Below are 19,309 nucleotides of genomic sequence, written 5' to 3'. Positions count from 1 at the left end.
GGTGGGAAGGATGTCAACATTTTATCCACCCTCATTCCTACAGAGACAGTCCGGATGTATCGGCAACTGGTCCAGGTGACGGTGCTGCTAACCGAGAGAGTGATCACCTGTGAGGAATGGAGGGGGAGGGGGAGGGGGAGGGGGAGGTATTAGGAGAGCGGGAGACCGACCACTTGTACCCAGTCATATGTACATTCCATGTGGGCCTCCTGACAAATGTGTACATTTGCAACAAATTAAGGACTGCATCAACAACAAACAAGCAGCACCTATAGCACACGAGGTCTCGCCCGGTCCCATACTCGCACCAAAAGCTCAGCACACCACTTTTCACACTCCCTCCACCCGACTAACCCTACCCGCTCTCTTTCTTGTTTACAGATCCGCCAGAGCGCCTGGGGACCAACTCTGTTGGTGACAGTGCGTTATATAAATACGTTTAACATTAAAATATAACACATAACCCAAAAAAATCTATTGACGATCCATCTACCCAACTTCGTAGTTATTTTCAAGTTTCTAACTTTTCATTTTTCCATGACCACTCCTCTTCAGCTACTTCTATTAAAACGTTGCCCTTAAGATTGTTTGGTGCAAACATATATTCTCGAAACGATATAGTTACTTCATAACAAAGCCCTTTAATAATCTCACTAAGTGATCTGTGTTTTCTTCCGTTTTGGCCCAAAAACAATTCAATTTTGAATTCGAGTCTCATCTGTTTTGAGGAAATACTTCTGAAATGGTGGACGGACTCAATCTTTTTGCCGTCTCTTATATAAAGAGACGGTCCAACTCCTTGGTCAATACCGGGCGTATATTCCTGTGGACAGCCCTTCCTTGGTCAATAACGGGCGTATATTTCTCTGGACAACTCTTCTTCTTTCTGATCTGCTATGAGCTTCTAGCATTCCATAAACAAAGGTTTTAATCTCCAATTTGTATATTTATTCCGAACACATTCTGCCCGTTTTGTGCGCACCAAACACAGAACATCAAAGGAGGTCACCTAGGGTTTTAGTCAAAGTACCTATGGTTTGCCTGAAAGAGCCAGCCCATTCCTCCTCCTCTCCTCCCCCCATGTACACGTACTGACCTGCAGCGGCAAACGTCCCCACAATACATAACCTGCCACAAATTTGCATTCGAATTTAGAATCCAAGACTTCAAGCGGGTGCCTAGCAAGATGCCAAATGTTCTATCGGAGCACCTGCGGGTCCGTTCAGGCAGCCCCAAACTTTGGCTTCCCCACATTATCCCATGAAGAAAGGCGATATTGGCAGTTACATATATAAAGTCCATAGGACCGGTAGCGTTAGATAATGCAGAAACTATTTCTATTGGGGGAAAAAGTAGCTTAGTACTACCTGCAGCCCTTTTTCAACTTGAGACATGCATAACTGAGGTTTGCATTCATTCAACGTGTTCATTTAGTAACATCATGGCTCAAGCATCCTGCATGGCAGCACGCAACCACGTGACCTGTCCCTGCAGATACTGCAATAGGATGATCATGGTTCTGAAGTTTCTGTGCACCACATTGGGGGCAGCATCAATTTACAGAAGATGTTCATGGTGCTCGCTCGCGGGCCACTCTTTAATACGTGTCCCTGCCTTCAATACTCCCAGGCCCCCCCCCCCCCCCCCCCCCCGCTGTATTCTGTTGTTACCCATGAAAAGCTGTCTGTTGTGCATCTGTACTGTTGCAAACCTCTTTAAAGCGCCCCGTTGCGCCTGGAAGCTAGGCCCACACTCAGTAAATGCATAATAATAGTAAGTATCTTTTTACTGCCGTTTTTCCTCTCTTCTTTGATATTTGAAGTATCCGCCGTTGTTGCATTTTGTTAAGTGCTTATTTACGATGTCCTCTGTAAATGCTGAAAACTTTTCCAATTTATCATTTTGGTTGCCTTCCTTTTTATTTTTTCTTCTTGGATGCCTGTTTTTAACCGCAAACATTTAGGTTCTGGCGTCAAAGGACAGTACTTTTGATGTCAGTTGCGGATTCTGTGGGGGAGATTCCCAAAATGATTGGAGCAAATGATGAGATGCACCGGGGCTTGTTATTAATTCCACGAAATAAAGATTTACGTTTGATGAAATGCCCCCTCTCTACCCCCTTTGCAGATTTGCGCAAATCCGGGTCAATTTCTGCATATTTTAAAGTGCTTCTCGAAGCCACAAACTGAAATAGTCACATTCCCCTGTGCATATTTGGAATAGGCGCAAGGGTATGCGCAGTGCAGTTTCTTTTAAGTGGAACAGGAGCTGTATGAATTGCTGCTCCCCCACTTGCATTTATTTCTATCTCTCAAACAGGGATAGATTTTTTTTTAATTAACATTTCGCAATGGCAGGCCTGTTAAATGCCCATCACTGTGAAATGGCCGCCCAGCACCCGGAGGTCGTTGTGAGCCTGTCTCCAATTGGTGTTGGGTGCACCCAACAGTAATGTATGCAAGGGGACCCCCTGAAATGTACAGGTCACCTTTGTGGATTATGTGATGTGTGTATTTCTAAAATGAACACAAATGAAAAAAGAGCATGCGCTGCACTTTTTCCATTTGCACGTATTTTTGAGAATCTACCTCTATTTCCTGTTTTTGTTTGAGGATGCCATGGCGACCACAAGTTATGATATTCTTTGCTGTGGGTCCAAGAGGCAACGTATTTGGGGGATTGACCTTTATGGCATTCGTTTTTTAACCTTTTTTAGATCTAGAAGAGTCTTGATTTTTACTCGGAAGCTATCATAAAGTGTTATTTTTTAATACTATATTTCCAATAGTTTCACTTCCTGTTCTGATGAAGGGTGCATTGTAGCACCGCAGCATAATTGCAGGTCGCAGCCTGCTCAGTAGCACTAACACTTTGCATCCCTCTCTGTATACACTCCACCAACAGAACAGCCTTTAATCTCCTGCCATGGGAGGATGAGGGGATGCTGGCTATCTGGCAGTAGTGGGCGGACCTTTCTGATGTCACTTACCACAAGCATTCAAAACAAATCTGTATACTCGTGCAAACGCCTGCATTCATGTGGGAGATGTGCCACGCAAGAAGCAGTACACACACTACACGGGCAAACGGACTGTAAGCTCTGTAAATGTACGCTCGTCATATTGTGCCTCAAATGTGCTGCTGCTGTGATGGGTCCTGGCAAGGCCAAGGCTCTGACTCTCAAACCTGGATTAGTAAATGAAAAGGGGCGGATATGCATGGGATTTTCCCGTGTGCTCTGCTTGTAACCGAGCCATCTGTTGTGCGCTGTGGCTCGTGTGTCACTAAGCTGCACAGCTAAGCATTATTATTTATTCTGGATAAGTAAGCTCCATCTCTTTAGTGGCGCTAAACAACTCAGTCACAGCGCTATCTAGTTATATGCTCACAGCCCCCTGACCCTCCCTCAAAGAAAGCAGGACTACCCTCATGACATATGGGTTGAAGAAGGTCTTAGCAACATGGTTGAAAGTGTGTAGAAGGAAATGGGCTGGAACAAGGCGGAGCTGAGCTGGCCGTTCCAGGGCCCAACACCCTGGGGTTAGGTTAGCCCAGCAGTACCCAAAATCTACTCCTGAGGGGGAGCTCTCACCTGCTTCAGAAGGCTACCGCAAGGTGACTGAATGTATAATTTTTGCGATGCAGCCGGAGCTTCACATCCTGTGGACGAGTTGTCCAAGAGGGGTATATATATGTCTTGGGATTTACAGACATTCTTCTGTTAGGGTGGATATTGAGACCAATGAAGAGAGCAGAAAGCTCAATGCGCTTTACTTAATCAGAATGACCCTATCAAAGGCATATTTGAAATGTAAATTGTGTCCATTCTTATGTTACCAGAATGCTCTTTGCTTTTATGCAAAGTGCCAGAATTGGGTTCCCTGAAGAGATGGGGCACATGAAAGTGTGTGGGGGGTGGGTGTTCCCACAGTGAAACAATTCTGTGAAAGAGGGTCTGATTAGGTGGACAGCAAAGATGGAAAATGTGCTGGTATGCTTAAGATTAGGGTTTCGGATAGGTTTTACCAATTGTGGACATGACTTTGGTACATTGTAAGGATAGAAGGCAAAGGTTTTACAAATGAAAAAACCCTTTGCTTGATTTCAAAAATTCAGATTTGAGGCCGCACACATTCTCTTCTGTGACCTCCATCTGTTGTCACCGGATTACACTGGAGACCTTCTCGCAAACTGCCAATATTTTGTAAAATGTGGGAAAAAGGGAAGGGAATTCGCATTTGTATAGCGCTACAAACCCTCATGTAGCTGAGCGCAGCTTTTCATTACCCACGGTGTGTGGTGCTCATTTATCGACCTCAGAAGGATGAAAGGCTGAGTTTGGTCCTGCTGGGATTCGAACCTGCTTTGGCATGCTCTGCACAGATGTCCGATTTCGAGCGCTCTCCTCGCTGTGCTATCATACCGACATACATCAACTGTGCAGCATGTGAGGCACTGTTTAGGGTGAAACCAAGGCATTCTTAGGTTTGTAGGACATTCACCCCATTACTCATTGATTTGCGACCTATACTCCTAGTCTATGTTCCCCCTTTCCCCCTGCTCTTGTGACATCCACCCCACAGGAGATGGTCTTTGGCATTTGTGCAGCAAAACAAAGGGGAGGCCCGGAGCATGTCTGGTTAGTACTTTTTTACCTGTCCAGGGAAGTTAGCTGGCATTGGGGGATGGAAGGCCGTTGTATAGATGGAAACGGAAATATCGGCCAGGGAGCTCAAGAGTTTCTACATGTAGTTTCTTGGTTCTGTTATCTTGCATCCATTCTCCTTGGCATTGTTGGATTATTCAAACATCATCAAATATAGGGAGGAGGATAACCGTGCCCATCTAATTCATCAATTTTATGCATAGATTGGCTGAACTGGGCACCAACCCTTAAAATGTAGCCCAGGGAGTAAGGTCTGCAGAAGTTGTGGGAAGAAGGCGCTGTGGTATCCTTGCAAATGACCTCAAAGATAAAGTCCATGACACATTTTTGCCTGTAACAGCTAAAGCATGCATACCCTACAGCGAAGCCAATGTCTTGACTGTGTACAACTTCAGGGTACAAGTTCTGACGCCATAGGCAATAGTAGTTGTAGGGGTCTGCTTACTTTGAGTGGGCCCACCAAAAGGTAAAGAGTCTGTTTAACGAGTGCATGTCTTTGGTGCAGTCCAGGTAAAAAGTCATTGCTCTTTGCAAACGTGTCCAGTTTGTGTAAACGTTTTGTTTCTTCTTCAAAGAAATGATTTGAAAATTGTGTAATTAAGACGCTGGACCCGTAAAAAATGACTGGCGCCGGACTTCCGGTGCCACCGGGCTATTCAAAGTCCGGCGGACGGGAAGTCAGGCACCGTCAATTCCGTTAATCCCCATTCCCATGGAGTCCAATAGAACTCTATGGGAGTGGGGACACGGAAGCACCGCACCGTTGTTAATGGTGCCGTTGCTTCCGTGATGTCTTTGCCTTCCGTGACCGCTGTGCCCAGCAGGGTCAGGCCTGTCGGGCACAGAAGCTCTGTCAGGCAAACCCGTAGTTTGCCATACCGGAAACAACGGTGCCGGTAAGCTTACCGGCACCGTTGTTTCTGGAGCGGCAAACTTAGAATGAGGCCTAGTGTCTTTGTTCATATGGAACGCTGAAACGACTTTGGATACAAAGAAAGGTGTGTTTAGGGAACCACCTTCAGTTTATGTGAGAGAGGTCCAAATAACTATACACCTAAGTGTACCAGGCGTCTATGCTTGCCGATAGAGGGGGTGTGATACAGAAGTCAACCCATCTGTTGTAGTCTTTCCTGGAAGCTACCAAAGGGCATCCTGCAACTGATGCAGAAGAACTGAGGCCAACGATTGGGGGATTGGAACTGCACCATCGGGATGAGGCAATAGCTGTGAGGCTGTAAATAATCCAGAGTGTGCAGATAATCGTGGTGTGGAGGCATAAGGAACACGATCTCCTCAAGAAGCAGATTGCCATTGGCCAACTTTCCACTGTCCACATTTTTTTTACACATGTTGGGACCCAGCCTTTAAAAAAGTTGAAAGGCCACCACATTTTTTATCCCATTAGTGTGGAGCAATGGTTAAGAGTTTGGATGATGAAGACTCGTGGATTGGTTTCAGGACCTGGATCCTCTCCTGTAAAGGGAAAGACTTGCCTTCCCTGGAATCCCACACATAGCCAGTGAAGGTAGATATTTGTAACGAGTCGGAGTGTATTTCCCATTGCTGGATGACCATGCAAGCGAGAAGAGCAGGATGAGTAGACTTTAGAGGAACCCAAGCAACCCTTGTGGGGAGGCTGTTTAGACCAGTGAATTGTCAAATTGCGGATGGAATTGAATGTCCCTTTCCATGTGCAATGAAATCGAGGCGCTAATGGTCCTTGGAAAGTTCTGAGAAGCTGTGTGGAGGCCAACGTGCAGAGCTTTGTACTGCTACTGCTAGCTACCAGCTGGAGCAAAGGGCAGTATGATGGCCAAATAGGAATGTTAAGATAAACATCCATGAGGGCCACAGCTGATCCTCCACCTGTAAAGGTGCAACAGATCTAAGCTGAAATTATCATTTTGAATATAATCCCTGGGAAGTGAGAGATTGATGGTGGATATGTACAATATTATCCATATCACTATAATGTTGTTCTTCTGTTCTGCAGAGGGCCTGAATAAGAATTCCTTTGGTATCTCAAGGAAAGGGAAATCCTCAATAATCTAAATGGGAACAGTATGTGGTTCTTGCTCTTCAGTTCGGAGATACCTATTTTAGGAAGGTCTATGATCCCTCCTATTTTGGCATTTGTTTTCTTTGGCACTTGTGGTTTTGAAAACGACCTCTCTTGTCCCTACCACCTCTTCCCTACTACATCTTCAGGTGTATGCCTCCTCTCATATCGACTGCACCTACTGCCCTTTCCCTTAAACTCACAGTGGATCTGCGTCCAGACAGGCCCACTACGGTGTGAGTGGACTCTGCGGAAACAGATTATCATTTCGGGGATAAAGGTATCACAATGTCCATAAAGGCAATTCATTGGAGTGTTCTAGGGGACATGCAGTACTTAGACTTGCTGATGACTGAACTGGCTCAGGTGGTGTCAGATGTTCTTTTGTCAGTGCTCTCAAGACAAGTCCAACTATCTGGGAGGCCCCAAAAAAGTATAACTCTTACCAGTAAGAATCTGGCAGAGAATATCCTTTGCCTGTCCTGGGACTTGGGCAAATGTTCTGGTCATCTCCCAGATAAGTGATGCTTTTTCTGCTTGGGGTTGGCAAGGACAGGTCTGTGGCAATATATATGTTGGAATGAGCAGTGTTGCATGTCAAAACTACAGGCAGGTGAATGTGTATAGGCTTGGACTGCAGTAGAGGTGCCTGGCCGAGATGCATGAAGTTATTTCCTGTGGTCAAAGAAAAGGAGATAGCCCTCACTTTCAATGGGCTCCCATTGTTCCATTCCACTAAGAACGAAGAACTGAATATAGAGAAAACAAATATGCTGACTGCATGGTCACTATCTGTGCACAAACCGCCTTCCTCATCGTCTCATCGCTTGGATAGTTCAAGGCCATATTTGGTCTTGAGGGGTTTCCAAGTCCAGTTACAAGACAGGAGAGATAAGGGGGACTTGTCAGCTTTCTCAAGAAAGCAATGGATAAAAACACAGGACACACAAGGGGTTCTTCCCCTCCTCTACCACTGGATTAGACAAACAGAAAAATATGCACTTAACTTCAGAGAGCATTTGACCCAGGTCAAAAGTGGGGTGTCGCTGTTGAGGCTTGGAAGACCATCACCAGCAATCAGTAGTAACACTAGGCTTCAGAATAGGTCTTCAGCCCCCCCCCCCTTCCAACTCTTGCCCCAACAACGTTCACCTTACTTCAAAACAGAGATCAACAATCTTCTTTTCCTTGGGGTGTAGGAGGAAGCGCCTCCGGGACAGATATCAGAAAGGTTTATACTCTTATTTCTTATTTCTTCACACTCCCAAACAAAGAATAGTCAGACTTTCAGTCCATCTTGGACCTCTGAGTGTTAAATCGGTACCTTCCCAAGGAGAAGTTCAAGATGGTGTCTTTGACTCTGATCCTGGGAGCATTGCGGAATGTTGACTTGCTGTCAGTATTGGACCACCAGGACGCCTACATGCACATTCAAGCCAGGAGGATATCTCAGGAGCAATGCTTGTGCCTTGGAAACAGGGCAATGCCATGTTTTACTTTTTGATACCTAGGTAGGGTCGACTTAGTTCTTCAAACTTCCAAACCCCAAAGTCCATAAATGGAGCACCACATTTTGGGTAATAATGATGGTAATAAGTTACATTAGTTACCAAGTGTTCTTAAACTGGTTTCCTTTGGCAGTAGCACTATATAAAACACCACAATTATTAATTATTATTATCCCCATTTGGCCTCCACACAGGCAATTTCTACAGTTTGGCACCACTGCTAGGGCGTCATCCGCAGATTGACTGCTCATCAGAGTGGGTGATTCTTGCTTTACTTTTAGTTCCTGTGGACTTTTACTGCTAGAAAGACATAGAAGTGCATCAAAGATACAGAACCTTGCATTTTTGAGGGTTCACCCCCCACCTATCCGTGGATGCTGGATCTGGTGTTATCTTGTGTCCCAGCAGTCCCCTTTGCAAGACTCTCTATGCAAAACCTGCAGCTGCACTTGACAGCAAAATAGTCACAAGATTGCCTACTTGAGTCTACATTAATATCGTTTGAGCAGCATGTCATAAACAAAGTTTTCTGGTGGATGCAGGAAGGCAATCTATTGGTGGGGGTATCCTTTCATCAGGAAAAGTTCATATTGACAATCTCAACAGATGCCTCCCTCTATGGGTGGGGGCTGACCCTAGACATTTCAAAATCCAAAAACATATTAACCTCCCCAAACTGAAGGCTATTTTCCTGCCAGATCTTTTCCCCCCTACATCAGGGACTCCAGGATTGTCATCTTGAAAGACAAATCTATTGCCCTATTCTATTTGAACAAACAGGCAGGCAGGCACCACATTGCTTCCGCTTTGCAGACTCACACAGATTAATTGGAAATAGCTTTTTCTGAATGGGATTCACCTTCTTACGTAGCCTTCTCCCTAAGCACCTACTTAGACCTCCTCAGAAGGCTCTCATTCATCCAATTGATGGAAACTCCCTGAGGCAATGCCTGATCCCATCCTCAAGCACTGCCCCATCTTTGCCTCCAGGGTGAGATAGAGGATGTGTTCATTAGGGGAAACGCTCGTCCTTCTACAGGATGCAAACTTCGTCTGTCATATCCAACATCTTCCCCAATACTCAATTTAGTAAAACATGCACAAGTGCAAATGATCTTACAATGCTTGCATGATTTTGATGGCGTCTTCTACTGGAGCTAGCCACATTACCTCTGTGGCCTCTGCCTCCTTGCAAAACATCTCCAGCAGAACTGAATGGGACTGCAATCAGCCCCTCAGTCACTGAGCCTAGCAACTGTGCGAATATTGGTAATTCGTCCCTTCTTTTGCAGGGGGGTGCTACCCCCTTTGAGGCTAGGGAGGTGAGCCTGCTAAGCAAAACCCTCACTGGGACAGAGACCCCTCAAGGGAACAAAAACTCCCTTTCTTACCAGGTACTTACTACAAAGAACACTGATATTACTGCTGCAGATTGGCATACCCAACATACTAACATTACTCCGAGATATTTGGCTGAAGACAATATTGGGATCCTTGTGAAGTCAACAACAGATGGATATCAACACGCCCTGTGGGAATACAGGGGCGAGACAATGAAAACTGGAATAGAGCGAGAAGAATCCTAAGCAGAGGCGAGACAATATTGCACTGCATAGCCAGAGGTAGTTTGGAGAGAGAGAGCAGAACCAGAAAGCTGGCATTGTGAAAGGCGACAATGCTGAGACGGAGACAGGGATGACATAGAGACCGTCTAGCCTGGTGGCGCGACCCCACAGCAATCGTGGTTTCCCCGTTTCTGCCTGGTCTCTGCCTTAAGCAGCACAGAGACCAGGCAGAAACTGGGAAACCAACTCCCTGGTCTTGGTGCGAGAAGTGTAGCGACTGCGGAGACAAGCAGGCAAAGGGAAGCAAGACCTCCCAAGAAGGTAAAGTCGGGGAGAGGGAAGCACGGTTATGTCCCGGAGATAAGCAATTCCGAAAGCAAAAGATGCTTACCTAAATAGAGTGAGATGAGAAGCTGGACTAGCCAAAAGGGTTACGGGAGCCCAGGAAACCCGATTGCTGGACATGGGCAGAAGCCCAGTGGGGACCCTGGTGAGTTGAGCCAATTAGAGAGCCAGAAGGCTTTGGGGAGCCCTAGAAAAATAAGTAACATTTTTCAACACTTGGAAAACAGGGAACCTGGAGGTTTCAATTACTGAATCCTAAATCAAGAACTATTTGAAGGACAATGTCCAAATTGATGGAATTGCATCAAGAGAATTGTTTCTCCTTTTAAAGTATTGTAACCGTTGGATTTGTATAAAAATGTAAAACTTGTTATGAGTAATCTGAAGGGAGGACTGAAAACCTTGCTTTGATAAACAGTGGAAAACCCACGTTATGCTGAGGAACACTACATTGGAGCAACCCAAGTAGCTTTTGGCCAGAAGAAGCCTGAATGGAAGGGCTAATGCTCTTGCTAATTTCTATGTTCAGTGTTTCTGAATTTTGTATGGCCATAGAGGAGGAGACTCTTTTGATTTGGACAATTGCACCCTTAGTTTAGTTTTCAGGTAGGGAAAATCCCTCATAGCAATAGGGACAGGTAAGCATTTTCTCTTTATTTCAAGTAAACACCCTTGAAATATTGATCTATAGTCCGACTCCTTCTAATTCACCACACAGCCTGGCACCAGAAGACCTAATCTATGGCTGTCTCAAATTGTCACAATGCAACCTATAGGTCCTGAAAGCAGCAAGCTAAGACTCCACCAGCAGCCAACATTCAAGTAAGTGGGCAAAATGCTGTCATTGGTCCCTGAATAAACAGATTACACCTTTGTCTGCTTCTTTTGATAATGTTCTTTCATGTCAGACTTTGTGGGGTTGGATATAAAGCTGAACTGTTGAAGGATATATTTATTGTCCATATGGGCTTTTAAGGCCTATCGAACCTTGTTGTCACACATCATTTAAATGGACTGAGGTCACTTTTTCCACCACTCAAGCCACCTTATTCCTCTTGGGACCTCAATGTTGTTCTCTCAGCCCTCGTGAATCTATTGCCTCTGCACACAGGAATCTGGTGTACTGGAAGATGACTTTTTTGGTCGACGCCACATAACCTCGTAAATTAGCGAACAGCAGGTGCTATAGCCAGAACACCCATACTTGCTTTTTCATAGGAAAAGGTGGTGCTTCCAACTCACCTTAACATTGTCTCCAAAGTGGTGTCAGAATTTCATGTCAACTCGGCTAGTACTCTTCAAGTTTTCTCTCCTGAGTCTGCCTTGCAAGCGAAGAGGACTCTTCATTTCGTTGATGTGTGTCTGGACTGATTATCTGGAGTACTCCAAATGTTTCAGGATTTCTAATTGGCTCTTTGTGATTTAGTTTCACCAGGCCCTAGTGCAAACAAAGGTACTATTGCTTAATGGTTGGTAAGCTGTATATTGGAAGCCCTCAAGCTATCCAAACTTCAACTCCCTGAGGTGCTGCATGCACATTAGGCAGGGTGCAGATCCTAAGGTGTTTGGAAGGCATTCTTGGTGGCCTTTCGGAGGCATATTGCTTTGCATGATACTTGCAAAACTGGTATGGGGGCTACTTCCTACTCTTTCTATAGATACTATTTATTGAATTCCATCTCTAGAGTAGACACCATAACATTTTTGGCTAATTTATTCAGCCTGCTTGTGTATTTGTAGGGTTAATTACTTCCATTGCCCACCTCCCTTTTGTAGAGGGATGTGCAAGCTCCCATACGTATGGAGGCAAGAGGACTGGACCTAGGAGGAAATAAGTTACTTGACGTAATGGCTACTGAATTCCGAGTCCATAGACCTCTTTCCTCCATATGAACCGCAGCCCATCCCCTGAATAATATGCCCTTGTGTACACAATTGAAAGGACAGGCGGTTGGTGCCAAGAACATGCAACATGCCCAAACGAGGTTCTTGGGAGGGATGAGGTCATGCATGTGCACTGGCAGGCTTACTCAAATGTATTTAGAGCGCTGCTCAACAACATGTTGCGGTCCCATCTCCAAAGGACGGAATAACCCTTAAGTATAGAGGAAAAGGGACTTTGGACTAGGTACATTAGTGTCTATGGTGAGTGTCTTATACTTAATCCTATGTTTCGACCCCAAGGGGAGCACCTTGTTTCATTGGGAAGAACAAACTTAGTGTTCTGTTGGGATTTCTCCAATACCATTTTCTTTCCCCTGCCTGGCAAAGTAGACTGATAAGCCTTGGAGGAAATAATCCTCACAGAGCGAGACAACTCCTCACGGTATAAAGGAATAACATTTCTTTACTGGACACGTTAAAGTTTGACCCTACCTGCCACCTTGGGACACTTTCAATGAAGGATATTCTATTTTTACTGAAGATACATGTTTAGATCCCAGGGAGCTCATCCCAAGCCCACCTGTTTCTGAAAAATGAAGTTGAAACCAAAGCTCTTGTGCCACTTGTTTTGTCAATCCACCACAGCTGTCAAGCCTGCAGGAGTACAGTGAATTTCTACTAGTGAATAATTGTATTTTAGCTTTGGGATCTAAGGAGAAGCTCTGCTCTTGCCATGCGTGTGCTCTGTTATCCACTGGCACAATTCAAGCAGCCCTGGTGGCCCTGCCTCCTCTTAAAATGTGACATCAGCAATAGACCTGGCACAATCTATGTCACGATGGTAAGGCTTAAAAGGCTATTTCGAGATAGTTACTAAGGACTTCGCTGTCTAATGGTTGGCCTTACCTTTGTGAGTTGCTTATACGCGGACAAAGGAAAAACACTGGTCCTTCAGATGGAAAAATGAGGACCTCATCTTCTGCCTCATTTATTAGTTTTTTGGCCCTGAGACATGCCTATCTCCAGACGCCCACCTCTCTGGAAAATCCCTTCGCTGCTGTGTTTGTGTGGTGGCGAGCACCCTACAACACAAGGAGACTTAATTTGCATCATCCAAATCAGATAGAAAGGGTTTCTCATGGCATAACCTTTACAAACGAGTGTCCTTTACGTCAGGGCCAGCGTTGGTGCCCTGTCAAAGGGACTAGGGGGGTGTTCACCCCACTGCAACCCAACAAGGATGCCTGAATGCAGGCAGGCCCCCCCAACCCTCCTTACCTGCAGAGATGATGGCCTCCAGGCCGTAGCTAAAGTGGGTCAGCTGCCACAGGCAGAAGAGTAAGCCGGCGGTGGGGCTAGGAGAGCCCCATTGCATCCACGAAGAAACCGGAGATTGCGGCGCCATCCCTGGTAAGGGGTGCTGAAAAATGACACAACACTTACCGCAGGACGCAACGAGGATAGACGGCGCACCAAAGGGTGCAGCGTCCATCAGAGCACCTGCAGACTCACACAGACATAGTCTACTGGAGTCTGCAGCCACAAGAGGTCCCCACTAGCCCACCAGGGATTATTTTTATATTAATAAATAAAAGGCCCCTAGAGAAGCCTTTCCCCCCCACTATGACACCAAGGAGTATTATTAATTTAAAAGGCCCTATAGGCCTTGAGCAATACAACGTCCAAACTAGCAGGGTCCATTTGGAAAGGAGCAGGACTTACCAGTCTTTTGAAGCCCTCCCATGGCCTTATCCTATCACACCCCCTGAAGCCACACCCCCTGAAGCCAGGTAAGCTATTTAAGGTAAGTGGGCAATCCTGGGCGGGTGTGGGGTAGTTAGGTAATCCTGTGTGATTGCTTTGGTGTGGGTTAGTTGGGTGAGGACAGGAGGTGATGGAGGATGACTATGTCAGAGAGAGCAGAGCATGTGAGAGAAAAAGGAGTGTGGAGGCTATTATAAGGATGGGGCCTGTGGAGTGTTTGTGTGGGCGAGGGGAGAGTGCGAGTATTGGAGTAGGAGTAGCAGAGTGCAGTAGTAGTAGTGGCGGAGGTAGTTCTAGTCGTTGTGAGTAAAGATAGTAGGCAGAGGGAGCAGAGTAGCGAGTGAACAAAATAATGAGTAGAGTAGTAGTCGGTGGTAGAGGGGTGAGCGGAGCACCATATCCCTGAGTGTCCTGAAGAAGTAACAGTAGTAAAGGGATAGTGGTAGCAGCGGAATAGGAACAGTAGTAGAGACGGAGTGGGAAGAGCGACATTGAGTGGGAGAACAGGAGTATTTATTGGCATAGAGTGAAACGGATTATAGCTAGAGGAATAGTAAGAAGCGGGAAGTGTAGTCTAATGAAGGCAGAAGAGACAATAACAGAGTTGGAAGTATGAGCAATAGTAAGAACAGGAGTAGGAAAGGAAGTAAGATCGAAGAGTGGAGGTGAAAAGGCAGAGTGAGAGATTGGAGGGACAGTGATGTGGTTGGAGGAAAAACCGCTTAAGAGACCCGTATAGTGAAGGGTCCGGTACAAGAGGATGTAAAAGGAGCGAGCGTGACACTGGGTGTAAGGCACCATTCATTACTCCATGAGACTACTAAGCGGGAGTAGGAAAGGGAAGATTAGCATATCCCTAGGGAGTCATATAGCTAATGACTTGTGGGGGAAAACACATGGAGCCCAGGTAGTGAAAGACAGATAGGGGTTACCGATCCTGGTGCTATTAACATCCCTGATAGGGAGGTCTGGGTTAGGGAGGCGGGGACAAAGCCACAGTAGACCAGGGAGAGAGGGACAGCCCTAGCGCCAAATATCCCAGGCCCCACTAGGCTCAGATACCTTTCCCACAAGAGATACAGCTATCCTATATGTAAAGAATTTTAATAAACATCTTTGAACGAGCTATCGGGGTCAGCGTGGTTCTTTGTGGTGGGCCACTCTGTGACACCTTCCACAATCTTTGGTTAGGAACAGCCAAAATGGTCTCCAAATTCACTTTGCGCAGATAAATGGACCTGTTTTGGTAAATCTTTATTGTAGACACTGTGATAAATCCTGCAGAGTCATCACTAAGCCCCAGCCTAAAGTCTCCTCCCATGTGACATGGGGAAGGCAGCCACAACCTGATCCTGACCTTGGGGGTGATATCATGAGGGAGAATCACATGGGAGGAGATGGCTGCCAAGGGGAAGTGGTGACTCTGTCAGGAGACGCGGTATTCACGCTTTTCTGAGGATGAGATTTCCCTAATGTCCAAATATCTAATGGCATGCTGTCATTGTACAGTTCCCTCTCCCAGAATTACCCAGAGTACCAAACACGAAGACCTTTTTAATAAGCATGAAAATGGTACACTAGGGGATCAGGAAGTTAATATTACAACTTTTAGATGTTATGATTCTGCTTTATATCAAGGTTCTAAACCCCAAGGAGAAACTCCGGAGGATAGCTCAGCAGCAACATGCTCGCCTTGGAAGCAAGACAAACCGGAGCAACACAGGTTTGATCCACGGGTCCGCACGTAGAAACCTCTGGCTAGTAAGCGTGTTATAAATAACCTATCCTATCAAACACCAGCTCTTTTAACAATCGCTCCTAAATCTGAACATTCTCATTTACCCAATCAGATTAGGTTAACTAATAAACAGTGTACGCAGAGGGGACTCTGGATGGGTGAGGACAACCAGTAGAGCTTCCCAATTTATTGTCACACATTATCACTGTACACCTGTACAAATTAGTTATTTATCCATCATCAATTAGTGAGCACTATTTGACACTCCAACTAAGGTAACCGCCCCTCCAGGTGTTCCCTGGCCCTAGATGTCGGTGGTGTGCCGCCTATCTAGGGTGAGGGGACAGAGGAGAGGCTGAACCTATCGCACACTTATATGCCCCCTTTACTCCTTATAGGGAGTAAAGGGGGCAGGGCCGGGTTTAGGAGTGCTTTGTCTTTACATCAGCTTCTGCACTCTTTGGGACTTCAGCTATTTCTCTGTTCTTTATTCCACCCATGAAAACATCCTCAACTAGTAGGACAAGGCCTCATTATTTAAAAATAGAAAGTACTAAATATTTCTATACTATAGCCTTTCCCAGACATGATAGCTGATGCCTATTCTTTGGTAGTTTCTCAGTTTGTGGGTCGCTGTAATATGTGCAAAATCTTTAACAATGCCTTCATCTGACCCATTAACTCCTTAGTAACCAAGCTAACGACCTGTGAGCTTAGCACCTTCATTAAAATAAAATGTTTTCTCGTCCAAATATTCTCATGAATCTTCCTTTTTTCCCTTGCTTACTCCCTGTTTTTCTACTGTAGCCATTACAATATTTTAAGGCCTATTCCAAGCTGTTATTCTGTCCTTCAATTGCTAATTTCTAGTTTTGTGAGGTTGAAAAGTTTTCAATTCAGTTCTGTTTGTGTGCGGTTCTTCCGAAGATGTCAGAAAAGTCTTGTGTGCATAGAAAACGTCCAACATTTAGTGAGGGGGTGGGGTGGAATGTCTGCCCCGTTACTTACCATTTTCGAAGGTAGCCCCCCATGAACGTTTTCTCTCCAGCAACGCGTTCATTGAATAATTCTCTGCCACTAGGCCAGACCCTGAAAAAAACACTTTGCTTTATGCATCGTTAAAGATTTTACATTTGCAAATAACTTTGTTAATGAACAAAAAAGTAAATTCTTGTATAATTAATGAAACCACTAAAAACTGTTTCTTGCACCATTGTTCAGTTACATAAGATTGACAATTAACTGTCTTCTGCGCATTCATGCCCTGCAGGTGAAATGAGCAATTATTTTATGTTATGTTGATTGCACTGCTACCACCCAAGGGCAGTCTCCAGGCGCTCACGTGGCTCTGCAAGAGAGGAGGGTTGGGTGTGTTAGTGGGGATAGTATGACAGGATAGGTTCAGAACCAGGAGGAACTGGCATCTGTAAGCGTTGTCTTGCGTGTGGGAGTTGGTTCGGGAGGCCCTCTGTGTTGTGACCGTATGGGTAGGACTTGTGCCTTGAATATGTGTTAGCGTTTTTGTTGGGTGTGTGTCATGCAATTTTAGAGTTTGGGTTTACGGCCGTGCACACTGGTTAGTTGTATTCATGAGGGGGTCTAGAGTCGAGGATGGCTGTTGGGTGTATGACTATATAGTGTTGGTGTGCATTTGTGTAGTGTTGATGGATTTATGGACTATGCTGTGACTAATGAACAAACCAATTGTCAGTATTCTTGCAGAGCACCCGCGCAGAATGTGTTTTTGACATTAGTTTAAGACAAGCTATCCTTATACCATGGTAATAAATACAATTATAAGTGTTCCAAAACACTTTCTCATGAACATAAGCATGCATCTCTTAACTGCTCTCTCCAGTTGCCTTGCACAGATAATATAATGTATGAAAATGTACAGAGCGAAAGCTAAGACCAAAAGAGGCATCTAGACGCTTGTAGGAGACATGTGAGGACGGATGCAAAGCAGGGCCAGAACAGGTATGACCTCAGGTTCCTCCGAAACTGAAGATAGTTAGGGAAATTGCGAAGATACATTGCTAAGGAGTTCCAAAGCGTGGGGGCCAGCACCGACAAAGATCTTTCTCCAGCCCGGGCCCGACGAAATCTTGGAATAATAATGATAATAATTTGCATTTATATAGCGCTACGAACCCTTGGGTATCTGAGTGCTGCTTATTATTACCCACAGAGTGTGGTGCTCATTTATCGACCTCGGAGGATGAAAGGCTGAGTTTGGCCCTGCCGGGATTCAAACCTGCGACGGCAGGCTCTGCACAGATGTCAAAGCGAGCACTCTACTCCCTGTGCTATCTGAACAGCTACATACAAGGAGCGAAAAGAGGAATGGAGAGCTCTGATCGGCTTGTAAGGACTGAGCTCAGACATAAAAGATTCTGTGCCAGATTTATGGATGGCGCAATGCACAACACTCAAAATCTTGATCTTGACCCGGCTCATAATAGGGAGCCAGTTGAGTTGGCCGAGTAAGTACTTAGAGTGTGACAGTCTAAAAGCTCCCAGAGCCAGACGAGCCTCTTAGTTCTAGAGAATCTGTAGGCGTTGTAACAGAACCTCAGGTTGTCCGAGGTAGATGCCGTTGCAATAATCAACAGAGCTCATAATGGACTAAGTAATAGGATTCAGGAGGAAAAAATTGTAATACTGTTTTGAGGACTTTCAGCTTAACAAAGCCTGATTGACAAACTGGAGAGATGTGGGCTTCTCTAGAACCACTGGCCATGAGTTGAATACCCATACTTTTCACTACAAGAACATGCTCGGGACACGGGCCCAAGGAGGTCGGCCATTAGTCCGAGGTCCACAGAGTCCCCAAAGTGTGGGACCGGACCAGGAGGACCTCCGTTTATCCCTGTTAAGTTTAAGCCAGTTCTTGGCCATCCATCTTCCTGCCGATTAAACGACAGTCCTCCAACCTAGAATGAGAATCAGAAGCTGGAGCATTTAAACAGAAGAGGATCGGCGTATCATCAGCATATGTGCAGAAGTTTATCCCATGATCTGCAACTAAGTTAGGCAGTGGCCGCATAAAATAAGTTAACAAAAGAGGGGATAAGGGGCAGAGCCCTGAGGGACCCCACAGTTCACTGCTGTACGAAGAGATTTAAAAGGGGGGGAGGGAGACTATTAGTAAGCATTCTGCCAAAAAACACCCGACACTCCAGCCCTCCAGACTCTGAAGTAGAATCTCATGATCAATGGTATCAAAAGCTGCTGAGAGGTCAAGGAGAATCAAAGCTCCTACCTCTCCATGGTCGTGAAGCAAAGCAATATCATCCATGATACCGACCATAATGGATTCAGTGGCCATAAACGGTCAGACACCTGATTGGAAAGAGCAGGTTTGAAAACTACATGAATGTAAACTTTATAGCACGTAAACTTCTTTTCTGAAGTTTTTTTCTCATGTTAAGTTTGCCTCTCTATATTTGACTATGCACACACAGTCGAACCTTTCCCAGTATGCCATGTTGACTACCTTTTTAAATATGTTTTACTTATTCATTGAATAGAAGTTCAAACATAGTTGATTTAGGGATTTTGATGTCTTAACGTCTTTGCAAAATGCAGACAATGGACTCTGATTTTAAAAGTAAAAAGACTATTTTTGAAGTGCAAGTGACTGCTTCTTGTGAAGGTTTAGTTTTCACCTTTTGTTCCCAAGGTTCCGAGTTGATTATCTTTTCGCTCTCTGTCGCAGTCTCAGTTGCTGTAGGTGATGAAGGGTTAGAATCATAGAACCCAACATTCAGTTCTTTTGGT

At 45.3% G+C, this 19,309-nt stretch overlaps 1 protein-coding gene and 1 long non-coding RNA gene across 14 annotated transcripts in view; one reads left to right on the top strand and one right to left on the bottom strand.

Annotated features, from left to right (window-relative positions):
• MSI1 (musashi RNA binding protein 1) overlaps positions 1–19,309 on the top strand; it is a 287,638-nt gene that overhangs the window by 129,993 nt on the left and 138,336 nt on the right. The window lies entirely within an intron of this gene.
• The window catches only part of LOC138492537 (uncharacterized), a 209,045-nt gene that overhangs the window by 99,293 nt on the left and 90,443 nt on the right, over positions 1–19,309 (bottom strand). For both annotated transcript variants that reach the window (XR_011276221.1, XR_011276220.1), the window contains exon 2: positions 16,538–16,618. This is a non-coding gene — a long non-coding RNA (uncharacterized lncRNA). The remainder of the gene's footprint in view (positions 1–16,537; positions 16,619–19,309) is intronic.

This window comes from Ambystoma mexicanum, chromosome 10 (assembly GCF_040938575.1).
Source record: "Ambystoma mexicanum isolate Mex_15411 chromosome 10, UKY_AmexF1_1, whole genome shotgun sequence".
Lineage (NCBI taxonomy): Eukaryota > Metazoa > Chordata > Amphibia > Caudata > Ambystomatidae > Ambystoma > Ambystoma mexicanum.
Note: the sequence above shows the minus strand (reverse complement) of the source record. Positions and strands in the feature narration are given on the sequence as shown.